This window comes from Cyprinodon variegatus, unplaced genomic scaffold (assembly GCF_000732505.1).
Source record: "Cyprinodon variegatus isolate N-32 unplaced genomic scaffold, C_variegatus-1.0 Scaffold1186, whole genome shotgun sequence".
NCBI classification, from domain to species: Eukaryota; Metazoa; Chordata; class Actinopteri; order Cyprinodontiformes; family Cyprinodontidae; genus Cyprinodon; species Cyprinodon variegatus.
Window position 1 is genome coordinate 80,655 of NW_015151639.1, and position 17,388 is coordinate 98,042.

The 17,388-nt window shown below is 36.6% G+C and overlaps 1 protein-coding gene across 3 annotated transcripts in view; it reads left to right on the plus strand.

Annotated features, from left to right (window-relative positions):
* The first annotated feature begins 544 nt into the window (after positions 1-544).
* Positions 545-17,388, plus strand: part of st18 (suppression of tumorigenicity 18, zinc finger) — a 36,316-nt gene continuing 19,472 nt past the window's right edge. The window contains exons 1-2 of one of the 3 annotated variants that reach the window (XM_015401131.1): positions 545-643; positions 14,846-14,961. The gene's annotated coding sequence lies outside the window, so the exon portion shown is untranslated. Of the gene's footprint in view, positions 644-3,445; positions 3,608-7,376; positions 7,493-14,845; positions 14,962-17,388 lie in introns of those variants that run through there. The other 2 variants (XM_015401133.1, XM_015401130.1) reach the window with 2 other exon arrangements.

Here is a 17,388-nt window from a genome sequence, read left to right on the forward strand (position 1 = left end):
TAAGTAATGATATTCTCTGTCCTCAAGTCCCCGGCCTTGCATAACTAAGTGCACAAATCACAGGAAAAAAGAACTGAAAACTCATTATTATTACATATTGTGTTCTCAGGTCAGTCCCCTGAGGACAAGGCTGGTGACAAGAGGGGGGACATTCCCAATAGAAATGAATGTTTGTGTGGCCCCTTACAATCAGCTGAGGATCTTGGGAGGGGGGGCAATCCCTGATTTAAAAGTCTGAGCCACCCCTCTTGTGCTCCTCGCATCCCCAACCACCACCCTCCCCAGACTCCACCCAGAAGTGTGGTTGCCTTTGTCATTGTAATCTGGCCCTGTTTGCTAAACGCTTCCACTGTTTACTCAGTGCCATGGGGGTTTGTATGAACAAGAGTCAGCAGGACGCACAGTGACATCACTTTGAGATTATGAGATGTTACAAAAAAAAAAAAAAAAGGAAAGATGCATGTGTGTTCTATGTGTTTTCTTTTTGGTCTTCCCTGTTCAGGCCTATCAAATGCATGAACTAAGTCAGGGGGAGTTAACGTGGCCTACAGGAAGGAATTACACCTAATTACTTGCATTACCGTAGGGCAGATGGGGTTTTGAAGACACCAAAGAACCCTTGCCTTTCACTGGAACTTAGATGGTAAAAGATTTATACTTACTGCATGCCCTACTTAGTATATCCACGTCTATGGATGCCATAAATTGGTTTAAGAGTTACAGCCAAGTTATTTCAAGTCATTAGTGTTGCGTTTAAGAGGATTCAGGCCACTAGGGCAAATCTTTCTGCCCTCCTCATAATTTTTTTAAATATACAAATAAAAATAACCTAATCACTCAATTTATTTTTATTTTTTTTTATAAAACCTTGAAAATTAAAGTGGTATTAAAAGGACAAGCAGAAAGAAGGTTTGTTGTTGAAACAGAAATGAGTATTGACATGTAATAATCTAAAATGCACCTCCACAGTTAAAGTTGTTCTAGGGCAAAATGAGCAACATAACAGGAGAAGGACCTGGTATTGTGTTACACTCCCTTTGTTGAAATGTTGAAAACATGTTGAAAACATATTGAAACATCAGTAAAGATGTTATAAATATGTTTGAAAGAATATATAAAAGCCATCTATAAACTGCTCTTTTTTGTGCATAGATTTTTTTTTTTACCCTAACCCTGTCTAGCCTAAAATGTTACATCTATGTCAGACCTGTATGTGGTGATATACCATTGTCTCTGAAGAACAAAGAAGAAGAAAGAGTGCTTATGGTTGTTCTTGTTAAGCCAAATCAGCTGATGTTCTAGAATGATGTTAGAGGTGGGGCTATGATAATTTTTTTTACTTTTAAAATAGTTCCATATTGGATACCAACAAGAAAAACTATTTGGTTAAAAATTCTCATAGCTCTATTGGATTCCAGTTCTTTGAAAATGTTGTCAAGATGTTTACAAAACATCCATCAATAAGAAACAAAATCCAAACTATTTATTCAAACCCCTGATGCATCTAGCTTGGTAAGCTTTCAAGCATAGTGGTTGCTTTCTCCACCCTCCAGGTGGATGTTTTGTACTTGCCCTGACAGCTGACAAATAAAAGTAGTGGTCTTTGTTTCATTGATAAGCTATACTGTCAGGAAACCAGGATATATGACTCCAAAAGAAGGATCAGCAGGACATCACTTTGGTTTACACAGTATTTATTAATATAGACCTCAGGTTACTATTTTTTTTTTATTTTTTTTTCATGGTTGTTCTTGCTGTAATCATAAGTTCACAGCCAGACTTCAGTTTAAATACTCTATTATCTCGAAGTCATCTGCATTTGCAAAGAAGGACATGAATATGGATAGTACCCTGCAAAACGATCTTAAAATAGGTAAAAATGTCTTAAATTAAGTTTACTTACCCTTAATTTGAGTAGGTAAAGAAGATGATTTGCCAATGGAACAAGTATTTTTACTCTTAAAATAAGAAAGTTAGATAATGGGCACTTGATATAAGACAATGCAATTGGTTTTTCTCATATTAAATGTAAACGATCTTGTTTCATTGGCAAAGTGTCTCACTTACCTCCTCAATTAAAGAAAAAAATGCACTTATTTAGATTAGATTTTTTTGCCGTGCATACCGTATATCAACACGTGTTTGTGTCAAATGTATAGTTTTGCTGTCTGAACCAAAATATATAACTAGCTCTATCTGTAAAATTTACTATAATCTTTGAAAATACTTTTATTTTGAAGGAGTCTCGCTTTAGTAGCCTGTAGTTGCTTGTAGACATGACTGTTTGGTTCATGTTTCGGTGTTCTTCTGAATGGAGTGTAAAGTTAAGCATCTGAAACCTTAAAATCTAAACAAAGGTGTTGCCCTGCTTTAATAAATACAGCAACAGTTGGAACATCTGCAATTCTTGTATGATCTCATTTATTACATTTTAGTAAGCACTCACCATCGCTTTTTATATGTGATAAAATGTAAATGTAAATAAAACAACTAAAATGTGGCCTGATCATTCAGATAGAGGGTGCTTAAAAAAGAAACATATCTAGCACCAAATCTGAATATTAATTGGATGTGATTAAAAAGAAAATATATGTTTTTTTGTGTGTGTTCATTTTTTAACTAAAAGTGACATGGTTTACATATGGATAAAAAAAATAATATCTGGTTATTTTTTCCCCCCTATAAAGTGATTGAAGCCTTTGAGTTCTTAGGTTTTCATCAGGCATCACAATCTGTGAAGAAAACCAACTGGTCAGTAAACATAATGAACTGGAACAACAGAATACAATGTAATTAAACCACACTTGAGAACAATTTTAAAACAATTTCCAGGTCTTCATAATTTTATAAAACATCAATTATTCACGCTGGGGTTGAACAAAAGTAAAACAGTAACTGCAGAAAAATAAAATCAGGGAATTCTTTCATACCACTGAAATCCACATTTCAAGTCATCCATCTATTTTTGTTGTTGTCGTAGCAATAAAGTCATAGACACTGAAACTGGTCTGTTGAGCCATTGTTATCGTCCCTGGCCATCTGCTGCTGAGAAGTGACATTCCCTCTCATTTGCATGATGAGTGATGTATGAGGAGCATGGGAGGGCATATGCCCCCATCTTAACGCAAGGCAAGTGAAAGTTATTCTTTATAAGCAAAAAACAAACAAATAAAAAAGCTATTAGAGTTAGAGGAAGAGAAAAAAAATCAGCTCTTACAAGCCTAGATGGAAGTTTGAACCTCAGGTAGCTCATGCGTCCGCGCGCATGAGCGCAGCCTAGTGCGCGCATCTGCCTCCTTGTGCGCCTGTTTGTGTGTTGGGTCTTTTTTTTTTTTTTTTTTTTGCGGATGTGGGAGTAGAGCGAGGAGGGACGGGAGGAGGAGGAGGAGGGGGGGTTTGGTGGCTGTTGATGTGCAAATGTGCATCATGTTGAAGGGCTGTGAATGGGGAGGTGTGACGTAAAAAGAGACCCGAACGCAGGTGCTTATCTCGAGGCTGTCAAAGGCACAGTATGTCATATTCCTGGGGACTACCTTTCAAAGCCGCAGCACCAGCTCAGCTATCAAGAGACTGGGAGAAAATCAAACTTTTTGGATCACAGCAATAGGTTGGTGTCAAAACTTCTTTTCATTTATTATACTGTCAGTTTGGCCAGCGTTTATTATCACTGATCCGCCGTATCGCGGGTGTAAAATGACAAGGCTTTTAGCTCATGCTGGTATAGATTTCGGTTTAAACGCTGGATCTGAATTATAGAAGTGTTGTAAACTTATACAGAATCCCGGTTAGATTTTACTGTTTAACCCATGCTTTGTGAATTAAAAAAAAGAAGGAAAAGAATGAAAAAAAGAAGAAGCGATCTGGTAATTGTTTTGTACCGTGTCAGGGGGGCATTTAAGAAATCCTGCTCTGATTGTAAACACTGCTTCAAACCGGCATTCAGAAAATCTTTGCTGGAAAGCGAACGCAGCTTCTGTTCAGGTTTCAGACAGTTTGAGAGGAGATTAAATGGCTCAAACTGCTTTTTGAGAGGCATGACCTATTTTTGATCATCCAGATAGCATCGGATACTGTCTCCCCAGATTAGATCCAGCGCGTTTGTGCGGAGAATAAGCTTGTCTTAGAAGAACACATGTTCGTATTGTGTTCGGAGACAAAGCGTTGTCAGGTTGCCTGTGGCTTTGACAGTGACAGCTGTACATACAAGACCACTGAGCCTAATGCACTTAAACATTTACTTTCTGTTCCAATAACATGTTTGAGCAGTCAGGCGAGTGTTTTATTGCCTGTTCGTCTGGCTTTCAAATGATTTGTGTTGCAAGTTTGAAAAACTATCCACATTTTTGATAGAACAATAAATTACAAATCGGGTCTGTCCTTCATAATCAAAAGAGTGTTCATCTGAACTGAAGCCTCACAGAATGCTCAACTTCCATTGTTGGTGATTTAGTCCAGAGGTTAAACTTTTGGTGTCAGACGTGGGCAACACTTAGCTTTAAACAAATTGTGAGGGGTTGAGGCACTCAGCAGTCTCCAGAGCAACTATTGATTCAGGAGGCTGGATACTGGCTAGGAAAGTTCATGATTTACTAGTAACTGGCAGCCCTCTAATCTTCCTCCTATGAATAGGTTTTTAAGTTAAATATTGTTTCATAAAAAAAAGTGGTTTTGAAGTAAAAAAAAAAAAAAAGAGAAGAAAGAAAAAGCTTAAAAAAGTGCAAATAAGTTGGTTGATGACTTTGACATTCAGCGACGGTTGTCACCTCTATATCTTAAATTGTACATAACCTTTTAAAAGCACACACCTTTGGCTCTGGATAATTAATATTAAATCTGTAAAATATATCTGAGCCTTTTTCAAACACAAACCCAAACTCACCTTCACAACTTCTTTAAAAAAAAGAAAGAAAAAAAACTCAAACTAACAACCCTCAAATCCAAAAGTATCCTGCAAAGGTTCAGCCAGAAAGGAAGAAAGTGCTTTCAAAGTTACACTTCTACGCTTTGGTCTAATTATAAAAGCAGCAAAAGGCTGTGCCGGGTCTGTGTGTTACAGCAGTGATAAGTAAGATACATTATTCCTCTCTCATCCCTTCCTCTTCAAAGCACAGGGATGGTAGTTGCTACACAACACGTTAATGTAACCAGTGTTTGCCGTTCAGGAACTGTCCATGGTACTTACTATAAAAGGAAAAAGACTTAGAAACTTACTTACCCCTCCAGTTTTTTTAGACAACACACTGGGACTTTGTTACAAATTTTAAATATATATATATATATATATATATATATATATATATATATATATATATATATATATATATATATATATATATATTCCTGATACAATATAATGTAAAAGAAAAAACTGAGGATTTATGTCATTAGTCTTTTAGTCTTTAGTGAAAGCTGACTGAATTTAGCAAATAAAAAGGGTTAGGGTTTATTGCACATCCTGTTACCTGCTTTCAACTCTTTCTCAAACTTTAGCCAGTTAATCCTGAAAAATGAATCATGTGGATTTGATTCAACTAAGGTTTTCAGAAATGATCCATCTGCTGTTGAACAGCTGGTGATCTGATAAATGTAATTAATTGCTTAAATTTAGCAAAAGCAGTGCTGTTGAACAGTAATGTTTGTGTTTCCAAAAACTGGCATGCAACAGCGGAAATAATACCTAATAGTCTTTATTCTAACGTAGTTGTGATTTTATTTAAAACTGGTGGAATTTATAATAACTGCTATTTTGTACACATTTACAAATAACAGCTACAAAGAAAGAATTATGCAAAATAATTGTGTGTATTGAGATCTGAATAACACATCTTAAAGTCCTATTAAATTGAATGAAATGTTTCATTCCTACAAGATACTTTAAGTGTTACATTATTCCTGTAAGATTTAAAAAATGTCTTAATGCTTATTTTGTGTTAATATAAACTCTTCTCAGCCTTTTTATTTGTGATCTAAATATGTAAGTGGGTAGTCATATTACAAATGATTTTTGGAAAACATCTTAAAAGAGAAAAATCCTTTCACTTAATATATACATTTACTTGACAGGGCACAGCTGTGAGAGCCTTTCATTTAATAATACACTGGATTATTTAACCGGAATTTTTTTTTTACTTAATATATTTCAAAATTTACCTTGATTTTAATGTAACTCATTGGCTGTGATTTTGCTTGTTGGCCTAACTATAAAGGATCTGCTTATACCCTCGTGGGTTGGGAAGAATTAGGATTTATGAATTTATTTCCTCTGTTGTATTGTTTAAACAGCTTTGGTTTAGTTTTGATCCCTTCCTCTTGCCTTTGAGGCTGTTCCACGGTGTCAGCTGTTGACTGATAGTAAGAGAACTGCCTCACAGTGTGAATGAAAGAAAACTAGCGGTTGGTAAACACTGATAAGGGATAAATAGAAAGCGGTCAGGCAGAGATAGTTCTGTGGGAGCCCAGATTGTGTGCGGTCTGTTAAAATGAGATTCTGAGCCTGTCCTTTTTATTCTTCCTCCCCTCCCCTCCTCTGTGTGGCGTTTGTCTGGAAAATCTCCAGTGACCCGGCTCGGCAGTCCCAGGCTGCAGTATTCTCTTTTTGTATTTGTTTTGTTTTCTAACAAGGGTCAAGTTGGCCAATAGATGTGTCCCTTATGCACACATTATAGACAGCTGTCATGACTTCAACTACTTTCAGTGGCTACATTTCCCAGCTTCTCCGCACCAAAAGGTAAAAATTAACAAAAAAAAAAANCTCACATTATAGACAGCTGTCATGACTTCAACTACTTTCAGTGGCTACATTTCCCAGCTTCTCCGCACCAAAAGGTAATAATTAACAAATAAAAAAAATAAATAAATAAATTTGTGCACAAACTATATACACACTTGTGCTTAGTTTAATGGGATTTATTTACAAAATTCTGGGAGGTAAGTCGAGCAAACTCCAGTTCTCTATGTTATTTTAGCATTAGCAATTTAAGACTTTATATTTACAAATGTGAATATACTAATATATATACATTTATAGATTATTAATGATCTAATCACTCAACTAAAATCAGCAATAATAACTTTAGAATGAATTTACTGATTCTGGTGAATTGAACCTCTTCATATTTCTGATATAAATCTCAGATTTATGTCAGTAAAAAGACCTTCAGAGGTTTTACCTTGAGGATCACCAAGTGTTGTATTTACACAGAAAATAATTCAGCCTAATGTAGCCCAGCAGCTAATGAGATTGGTTGTTAAGTAAACGGGACAAAGGCTACCCTGAAAAAAAGGAAAGGGAAAAAAAGCTTCGCATTTTGCAGGAATATCAGAGTGTCTGCAAACACACACACACACGTACACACACAGGCGGCACAGTCGAACACGCTCTCGCAGCAGCGACACTGTGGACTATACCTTGTAACCCCACCTCGATATCCTTCTGCTCCATCTTCTCCCTGATGTCACAGAGAGATGAAAAACAAAGGCTAATAGGGGCATGGTAAGTCAAGCTTGTGATTCTGAACTGTCCGACATGTTAACACGTGAGCTTTCTGAGACATAGGGGAGACAAGTGATTCTGTTTGTCTGCGTGAGGATGCGCTGTACTGTGTAAGCCTCAGGCTCAGATAAGTAGATTAATGACCAGGTCAGTAACAGTGATCCTTTTTTTTTATTTTTGTTTCTCCATCTTTTTCTTTAGCCATCAGGGTAAGACCACATATTAACTGATCAACTTTAACTTCTACATTTTTGCTTTAAACTTTTAGTTTTTTGGTAACTTTTATTTTTTGGGGTATGAGACTTCTTGTGCATCAACAAAACTATTGTGGCTATTGCTCAAGAACGTCTCAAATGTTTTAGTTTTGTTTTGTAGTCTAGTCTTTTTCAATACGTACCCAAATATTTTAAGTCGAGAAATAGAAGGCTGCTCCAAAAAGGACCTAGTTAAGCACTCCCGCTCAATTTGAATCGATTACTGATCTGCTCAGTTATTCACTTAGAAATATATGATGCTTATTCTTTGTGTACAAAATAAATATAAAATATTGTTTTTTTACCCTCTGTCTAGCTCAGTGTTTCAAACTCATAGAATAGTAGCATCACACTAGAATGTTAATTTACAAAATTCAAGAGCTTTAGCATATCGTGCTCCTGAGTCAAAGTGGGTAAAGCTGGAAAGTGGGTAAAGTCCATGGTGTATATTAAAGCCTGGACTTAAGTCAAATTTACATTTTTATCAAAGATTACCCCCTTTATTGATGCATATAATCATATTCATGGACCATCTGCTGATTTGGCAAACACAGATCAAACTCACAAAGCAGCCCTGCTAACCTTTTAAGTACAAAATAGTCTGGCTTAACTCATAAGTGTGTGTGTGTGTGTCTGTGAGTGGCAGAGATTGGATAATACTTAATTTAGATCCTCCAGGCTGCTTTTGCCATGTTTTATTTTATCACGATCACTTTGGTTGCAGACCAGAATTTGTGTTTAAACAAATATGTATAAATATAAGGGGTCAGTTTACAATGTAAAGAATTAAGGTCAGTTGAGGAAAAAAATGTGAGAAAAGTTTTTTTCTTTTTTTTTTGGCCTGACAACGGGTCAAAAAAAAAACATTATTTTTTACTCAAATTACAAGAAAGAAGTCATTATTGACTTTTAAAGGAAAAGTTAACATAGTGTCTGGAAAAAAATACTCTCAGAAAAAAAAAATTGAATGAGTACAAAAAAGGCATAATCACAAAAAAAGTTAAATTGACAAAAGAGTGTTGGACATTACCTCAAAAAAAAAAGGATTGGGGGAATAGGTTTAGGAATAAATTAAAGACAAAAGTCAAAATGTTAAGAAACAAAGAAAAAAGTTTTCTTCAATAATGTGGAAGAAAACAATTACAGTATTTCCAGGTTCTAATCATTGAACTGATCCAAATTTAAAAAGACCTGGACCACACAATTTGTTGCATTTTATTTTGAGTTTACTCTCAAACTTTAAGTGTGTAAATGAAATAATATTAGGACTATTTTCTAGATGAAATTAAAAAGCTCACTTTACTATTAATTTTAACTTCCTTATCAACTGGAAGTACAAAAAAACATCCTCCCAAAGTGATATTACCTTTCAGTGACTTTAATACTACCTTGTAGTTTAAGCTTTTGTTTGCACTTTACCCTTTCTGAGTTTATGTTGGTTACCATGGTTACATGGCTTTCACAGTGCAGTGTTGCACACTTCCACCTGGACATGAAGGGCCGCACTGGTGTCATATATCGTCTGTAATAAAACTCCACCTGAGCCCTCTTAATTTCTTCTAATAACTATTTAGTCCCCTTAAGTGTGTGTTTTATCGAATAAAGGAAAATTCACTGCTGGGCATCCAAAATACTTCTGTTCGTCTCATTCCAAACAAAGCTTACGCAGATTGAGAATTCATATGCCAGAGGTAAATCCGAGTTAACACGGATTTATACTGGCATGAGTTAAAGGACTAGAGTTTGTAATCCAGGTGGCCAAGGGATTTTACCATACAGTGGCAAAATTCACTTAAAACTCCCCCAACATCCTGAGCTGTTGAGCTCAGCAAGGAGGCAGATTGTTCAGAATTGATGACAGAACATCCATGTTTCGAGTGTTGGTGTATGCACATATGCTAGTGTTTGCACGTGCACATATGTGAGCATGTTTTCTCCTTTGGTACAACACGGGCCATTTAGAAACGACACCCTGACAAAATAACCTACTATTATTGTTCTGTATCAGTGTAAAGTGCATTGGGACCACTGCCTTAAAATCAGTGGCGTAAATCAAAACACACCAACCTAAAATTGCTCGCAATCGAATTCAGAAGATCAGTCGATTAATCCATATTTGTTGTAGTGTTTGATCACGATACCAAACACGTTTCATATCATGTCTGATAGTGTGTGTTCACATGGACACGTGTGTGAAGAGGACACAGGAGCAGAGAAAGAGTGGAGTTGTTTAATGACAGGAACAGCTGACTCATTTAGAGAGAGCAGTGAAAGGTAATTAACCCTGGGAAAACTACAGCTGCCATACGAGCTGTTCACTTCAGCGCAATCTGATTAGGAATCACCGCTCGAGTCCCTGACTCCTTTCAGACCATCTGAAACCATTGTAAACTTTTTTTCCCTTTTGCCCCCCTCCCGGAGAGCCTCCTAGAGCACAAGAGACCTGCCTTTTGTGATGAGGAGGGGGGGTCGGATTAGCCAGCGTAGTTACTACGTTTCTACAAATTGCAGACCACCTGGTAGCATTCATTGGAGCTCCTCCATGAAAAGGGGCTCCTTGGGCAGTGACAATGAGCTGGATTACTCTGCTCATTGTCACTCTAGAGCTGGAAGTTCCTTTTTTTTTCACCCAAACACCTGTCCCCAAATTGGACAGGTTTGAAAAACCCATGCTCTAATAAAAGTCAAAGATTCAGGCAAACACAGGAGCCGTTCGACAAGCTGGAGGATTGCCAGTGGATGAATTGTGCGAAGCTCAATTTATTACGCTGCTGATGAATGGCTTAGAGGAGGAGGACACAAATTTTCCATGTTTCAATATTTTGGTGTCCCTAATTGGATTGAAATTCACAAATAAAATAGCATATCATCTAGGTCCCTTTTATAAGATAAGGGGACTAAAAGAAGCAGAAATGTGGTCAAAAATGGAAATTGGTTCTTTGATGTCAGAAGAAACAATCTGGACTTGATGCCGCTGTGTGGTCCGGCTCCAGATTAACTCAATTTAGAGGGAAAGGCTTTGAGATGACTTTGGAACGTGATTACAAGATTTATAAATCACCTCGGCAAAGGTGTCACCATCTAACTCTTTCATGGGACTCCTTCTAACTCTGTCCAACAACAAGTTTCCCCTGTAGTTTTGCCATCATAACAAATCATTGAAGCGATAGCTTCGAGCCAGCCTCCTAATTGTCTGTTAAGAATTCTATGAGCTGCTCTCCTTTATTGAAGCGTCTCCGTCTTGGAGAAGCGATAAGATGCCAATACGCTTCTCTATAAAAGTACACTTTGGCAAAAGGCACAAACACTTTGCTTGGCCGTCAGGATAGCTGTGAGGCTGTTATATCTGAAATCGCAGTTGACTTCAGGATTTTGCCTGCATGAAACCACCAAACTCCTTTACACAGAGGGATGCTCATAAAATGTTGGCAGGATTTTTTTAAGATGAGTTTTTTCTTTTTTTTCTCTGTTGCACATAAAGATCATTAGTTTTATTTTACTACTGAAATAAATCTTTAAAAGTTCAAGGTTGCTCAGCATAACATTTGATGAAAAACACCCTAGAGGAAATACATTTTGATTGAGTTTTGTTTCGGTAATTTATGCTGGACATTGGCCAGTATGACATTGTCATGAAATATCCTTAAAAATTATCATAGTTTGGCTGAAATCTAAACAAACTGGCGAAACATAATCTTGTTGCTTCTAAGACTTTTTCCTGCTGCTGCTGTAATGATATAACATTTATTAAAAATTACAATAATGTTATTTATGGTACATATTAATTAAATTTTGATTTCTGTATATAGACTAAAGCATAATTAGAAAATAGCCCACCAAATTTGTCATTTTCAACTATTCATTGCCATAAAAAACAAGTAGGCCTTGGTTGGCAAATAAGTCAGGCTTCCTGCTCAGGTAGCCAGCCTGTAGTCACCAGTTTAACAGGCAGATTGTTTTGTTTGAAAACAAAATTACCATAATAAGAGCAATTGGCACAATTCCTTTTAATCTCCAGACAAAACTGTCTACTTTGTTTTTCTCTATCTCTCTAGAAATCGTTCTATATTTCCACATTTATCTTTCTTGTAAGAGGGGTTAGTCAGTGATTAGTTATGTGCAGCACAGACTATCGGCTTTGCTACTCTTTGCTTTAAACTGGCAGAGTAAACTCAGTTTCTCTCTAAGTGAAGTAGGCTTTGTGTCTGATCACTCTCAGCACCAAAGGGAGGGCCATGGTGGGCTTCTCTACACTTCAAATAGCTGCAAAAAAAGTTTTTCACATCACCAAAGAACAGGAGTTAGTGGCCCTCTTTAAGTCAGCTGACTATCAGTGTGCAGACATGTGAAGGTGGAGCACTGTCTCTCAAACAGCCACAGAAAACCGTTCCTATAGCTTGTTCAGCCAGCGAAAACAGCAGCGTGCAGCAACAAGTTGAGGGGGGGTAATAATGCGCCATGCTTCACACATTTAAATGAAAACTTTGACCGTTCTTTCTTTTGCTTTTGATTAGAAAAAACAATAGAAGCAGTGATGGAAAAAAAAGCTGTTTTGAATCCCTATTATTTCTTTATTATTAATCCTTGTATATAATAATATAGGTAATCAATCTAAACCTTCACTATCCTTCTAATGATTATTTGCCTGTTGCGAAATTCAAGTGGGGGAAAACTTCAAATTAAACACATTTTTCTGACCCATCTTCTGCCTTAATTTATTTATTTTTTTGCAGTTATTGGACTGTCCAGCTGGAATGTCTGATGGCTCCGTGGCCACCTCAGACAAAAGAAGCTAACAAAAAATACACACATATACACTCACACACTCTCGCATACAAAGTTGTTTATCTAAATACTCTCTGAACAGAAGTTGATTTCACTGTCTGACCAAGGCTTAATTTACTTTCCATGAATCTATTTGCATCTCAATGAAAAATGGCAAAAGCAATCACCAGCTTGCCCAGGATGAGGTGTTTGCACTATCCAAACAGGTACATTGCGGCTAGCTCACCTCCCTGCTGGAGCTAAAACAGACTCAGCTCACTGTCTTTACACTGTAACCACCTATGGTGTAAGTATGAATTGTGATCAGTTAAATATATACCCCAGACCTTCATTACAAGGAAATATGAAAGTAAAAGCCCCTATCTCCTGTCGTTTGCTCTTTATAATACATAAACAGAAAACACTTAGCATGTAAAATTAATGTGAAAATTATTCCCGGGGTAAACTATAAACACAAAAAGTTACCCCGCACATTTACCCTTTTTTCTCCTTCCCCTAGATCAGAGTGTAATTGCCAGTAATCAGGTCTGTTTGCTGCTGATAAAACCACTCTGAATGCGAGGAACCCTCTTTGTGTGATGACTCAATTATGCCAGAAGTGGCTCATCAAACCTGGCCCATCAGCTGCTTTAATAAATAAGGAGGAAAACTTGCTGCAGGCGCATTATAATTCCATTCATTCCATAATTAAATCCATTCCAGTTTTAACCCTTCGCTCAGTGTGCTTCTGGAAGAGGAAACAAAAACAAGGCAGGAGGAAGGGATGAGGAGGGGGGGCGAGCGCACACCAGACAGTGACCTTGTGCAGAGCACCCATCCGTTCCCTATAATTCAAAATGATACTGTTGAAGAAAGGTTAAGAGAAAAAGACTCAGAGAGAAAAGGGATGTGCTGGGAGGGGGGGATCAGTTAATACGCGGCTGCTGTTTTTATGTATGCATTGTTTCCACACACACAGCCTTAGACAGTAATTATATTAAAAGAGTAATCTAATCATAACAGTTGGTTGGTTGGGAGTGCAGCTCTGACATTTTGAAATCTTATTTTGTGTAATCTCATTTGCCTCCATCATATCGCCTGTACCCCCTTATCTAAAGGAAATGTAAATAATGTAATTAATTTTGTGCTCTCCAGAATCTTACTTTGCTACTCTGGCATGCTTTATTGGTTTCAAGATGAGGTATCAGCACAGATTTGTTGTTTTCTCCTTTTTTTTTTTTTTTTGTTACTCCATCACAATAATGTTTGTGTTAATTATACGAGAGCATCCCAAGTGGACAGATAAGCTAGGAACTGAAGCAGGGCGCACACACACAAACACTCAAGGTCAGTGATGAATATCCACAGCAGCTGCAGAGTATTAATAAGGCATTATATGAAAATAATAATAATAGCATCACTAACAACCAAAATGTGAGAGTAATGTCCAGATCGTTGAGCGTTCTGCATGCGTTTGCTCTCCTTACCATCTCCAGCTCGGAGCCAAGCTCCCCTGATAATGGTGAAAGGCAATGGTTATTCATGATTGCTGGACTGGGAAGGCCCCCCCCCCCCCCCTCAGTTTCAGCCCATTCTCCTCCTCTGCAGTGGGAATGCTGGCAGATGGGGTTAAAGGGGGGAAAATAGGGTGGGCTCAAGGACAGTTATCAGCCAGATTAACACACCGAAAGTCTCGCAGACCCTCAGCATCAGGCTGCTTCAGTTTATTTTCCCCCCAGAGAAATCTATCTACCCTCTGAGAAACATTACTTATGTTGGGGCGTGAGGATGTGTGTGTGTGTGTGTGTGTGTGTGTGTGTGTTTGAGAGGCTTAAATATGATTCAGCAGATGACAAACCCACTAGAATAGTAGTAGGGTAAGTCTTTTTTCATATGCAAATGAAACTGTGTGAATACCCCCCCACCCCACCCCACCCCAATTTTGTTTTCCTGGGGAAATGCTCTGTGAGCTATAATTAAGAGGATGTGTGCTTTTTCTTTCTTTTTTTTTTCTTTCTCCAAAGCTAACAGAAATAAATAATTATATAATAAGATCTGTGAAGTGAAGAGGCTTAATGTACTCATTGTGTTCATCCTTGTTTTCCCTCTTGGATATTTTGTATTAATTAGAAGCAAGCAATTTGATCTCTGTCAAGCAATCAATTTGCATTTTCTTCCATTTTTTCTGTGGAGATATCAATATAAGAGTTTCTATACCATGAAATGACTGAGATAAATTTGTAAAGTCCAGATCATTGCGCAGTTTACTCTTTTATAAGAAAGTTGCAGTGTGTGTAACTAAATAGTGCATGTTCTTGTTTTTTTTCTGTCACAGATAATGAATTACATGATCGCTTCCTGAGAGAAAACGAGCGTAAAAACAGCAGCCAGGGTGAACAGTGTGGATCTGGCATCTTATCCTTCACTGCGCTCGGGAAACCACAATCAAAGGTGAGTCGTCTGTTGCAAAAGCAGAGTTTTATATGTAGATTTGTTAGATGTTAGAAAAAGACACAAATGTGATTATGTAACTGTCTGAATGAGAGTGTTCTGTAAGTGGAAGTCGGTGCTCTTTTGGCTGCACTCATCTCAGTCTCAGATAGTTTTTTCTCAGAGAGCTGTGGGAGGCTGGCAGATAATAAACTCTAAAATAGCTGAACCTGCTTTATTTGAAGCGATAAAGCACTGAACTATTGTTGTTGACTCAGATGGACCCTATTTTATGATGAAAGAAATAACTAAAGTTAGCGTATAGAAACTAATAAACAAATCACCTTAAGATCAGAATTGGTCAGTTCTTTTTGAGCAGGGCAAACACTGCAAACACCCCCCCCCCTCATTAAATATATCAAAGCTAAGAAGACTGAACATTTTCAGTCTCTGAACACTTCAAATACTTTGATGCTCTTTTTTGATCATATCACTTGTATTCATTTTCTTGTTGGTTTAGAAATCCTTTTTCCATCACAGAACCTCCAGAATATTCTTTTTCTTTCTCATTTATGTGTATATAATAACTCTAATGTGTATGTAATTACTCTAAAACTATAAAAAATGGTCAGTTGCGCTATTTAAACCTACCCTTAAGCAGAAACACACATAGATATTAGGCAATGTTTTTGGGACATTCACATTTATGATTTTTTATGATTTGTTACCAAATCATAACACAGCTTCTCTTAATGCAAGCTTATCTATTTTACACAAAGTTGTGTAAAAATTAACAGTAAACCTTTCAATAAGAGGAAACACAGAAATGAAAGATCATTAATTAGAATTACTAAAAAAAAAAAAAAAAAAAAAAAAAAAACTTTGAATAGGGATAGAAAGATAACTGGAAAAACTAAAGAAAATAATATAAAAAAAATAAATAAATACGCAAATAAATAGTGTGAATATTACAAATGTTATGCTTTGTTTTAATATACTGTTATCGTTTATTGACAGGGGGTCTATATCAAGAATAAACTAGAAGAAAGAAAAAAAATTGGCTGTAATATATTAATTCAGCGTCGCTGTTTGCCTACATTGATAACATCAGTTTAAATCATTGCTGAAATCACAAGTTAGTTGACGTGAAGAAAACATTTTACATCTGGACCAACAAATTTATATAAAATATTGAAGTGTGTCTGTTTGTGAAAGTGTTATAACCTAATCAGCTACACTCAGTTTTACAGAAGGTAATCTATAGTGTTTTGGAGTTGTTTGTCTCAATAGGCTGTAGTAATCAAAAGTAATGAACCTATTATGAGCAGGACCTCTGAGGGCCCGGCGTGGCATTAAGAGTGTGGCACATAAAAGGTTTATTAAAGGAAATTAAGGTCCATCACTGCCACACCTGCTCCCCTATTATAAATGTATGACAGGTCAGTGCCTTCAATCACAACAGCAAACGAGAGAGAGGAGTCATGTTTCCCATTACCAGAGAAAAGTAACAGCATATCCTATGACTCACAGATTTCGCTGGCCTGTGACCACTATACACCGCCACCATCCCGGAATAATTATGTTTAATAGGTTTTATTTGGGATCCACAAGCAACAGCCAGTGAGAGTAGATGGTTTTTAGCAACTATTTTTGTCTAAACACACTATGAGGTCCTGTCTGCACTTAAATGTCATTATTTTGTGTCACAATGATTTTCTCACTCTTACAGAACTTTTTTTTTTTTTACTTAATACTAGTCTGTTTACATGTTACCAGTGTTTTAGTAATTGTTTGTGGTGTTGTGCACAAATATGGACTTCAAGAATAAGTAGCCCTCAGGACTACTGGCTTATCTTCTAAATCACAAACAAATAAATGCGTTTTCTGATTTACATTGAAAAATGTCTTGTCTTTTTACTAGCAGCAAAAAACATTAATAAGAACTTTAGTCCTGAAAGCTTTGCAATAATGGCTTCCATTTTTCGTCTGATTTTAGCATTTTGTTATTTAGTCAAGTTTTAAACAGTAAAGCAGTATCTTATTTATGTAATCTCTTCATCATTTTTAAAAGCAATCGGGTCAGTCCTTCAGACAGCCTCTGTGGGCTGACCTTGGTTTCCAACTAAAATATAAAATGTGAGATTTTGCTTATTTTACCAATTTTAATCCATATATCTCATTCATTTGAATATCAGATTAAAAAAAAACTTGTTATCTCTGCTTTTTAACATAAGTAGATTGTGAGAGAATGAATAGTTTTAATTGTTATTTGAAAGGTAAAGTAATCAGTTTGTTGTGTTTCACTATTTTTGTTTTGCATTATTTCAGTAGATTTGACTAATTTGGAGAACTGGCAAATTTAATTTTGCACCAAAACTGTAAAAGAACTACAAAAAAAAAAAAAAAAAAAAAAAAAAAAAAAAAAATCAGTATATCATCTGCATATAT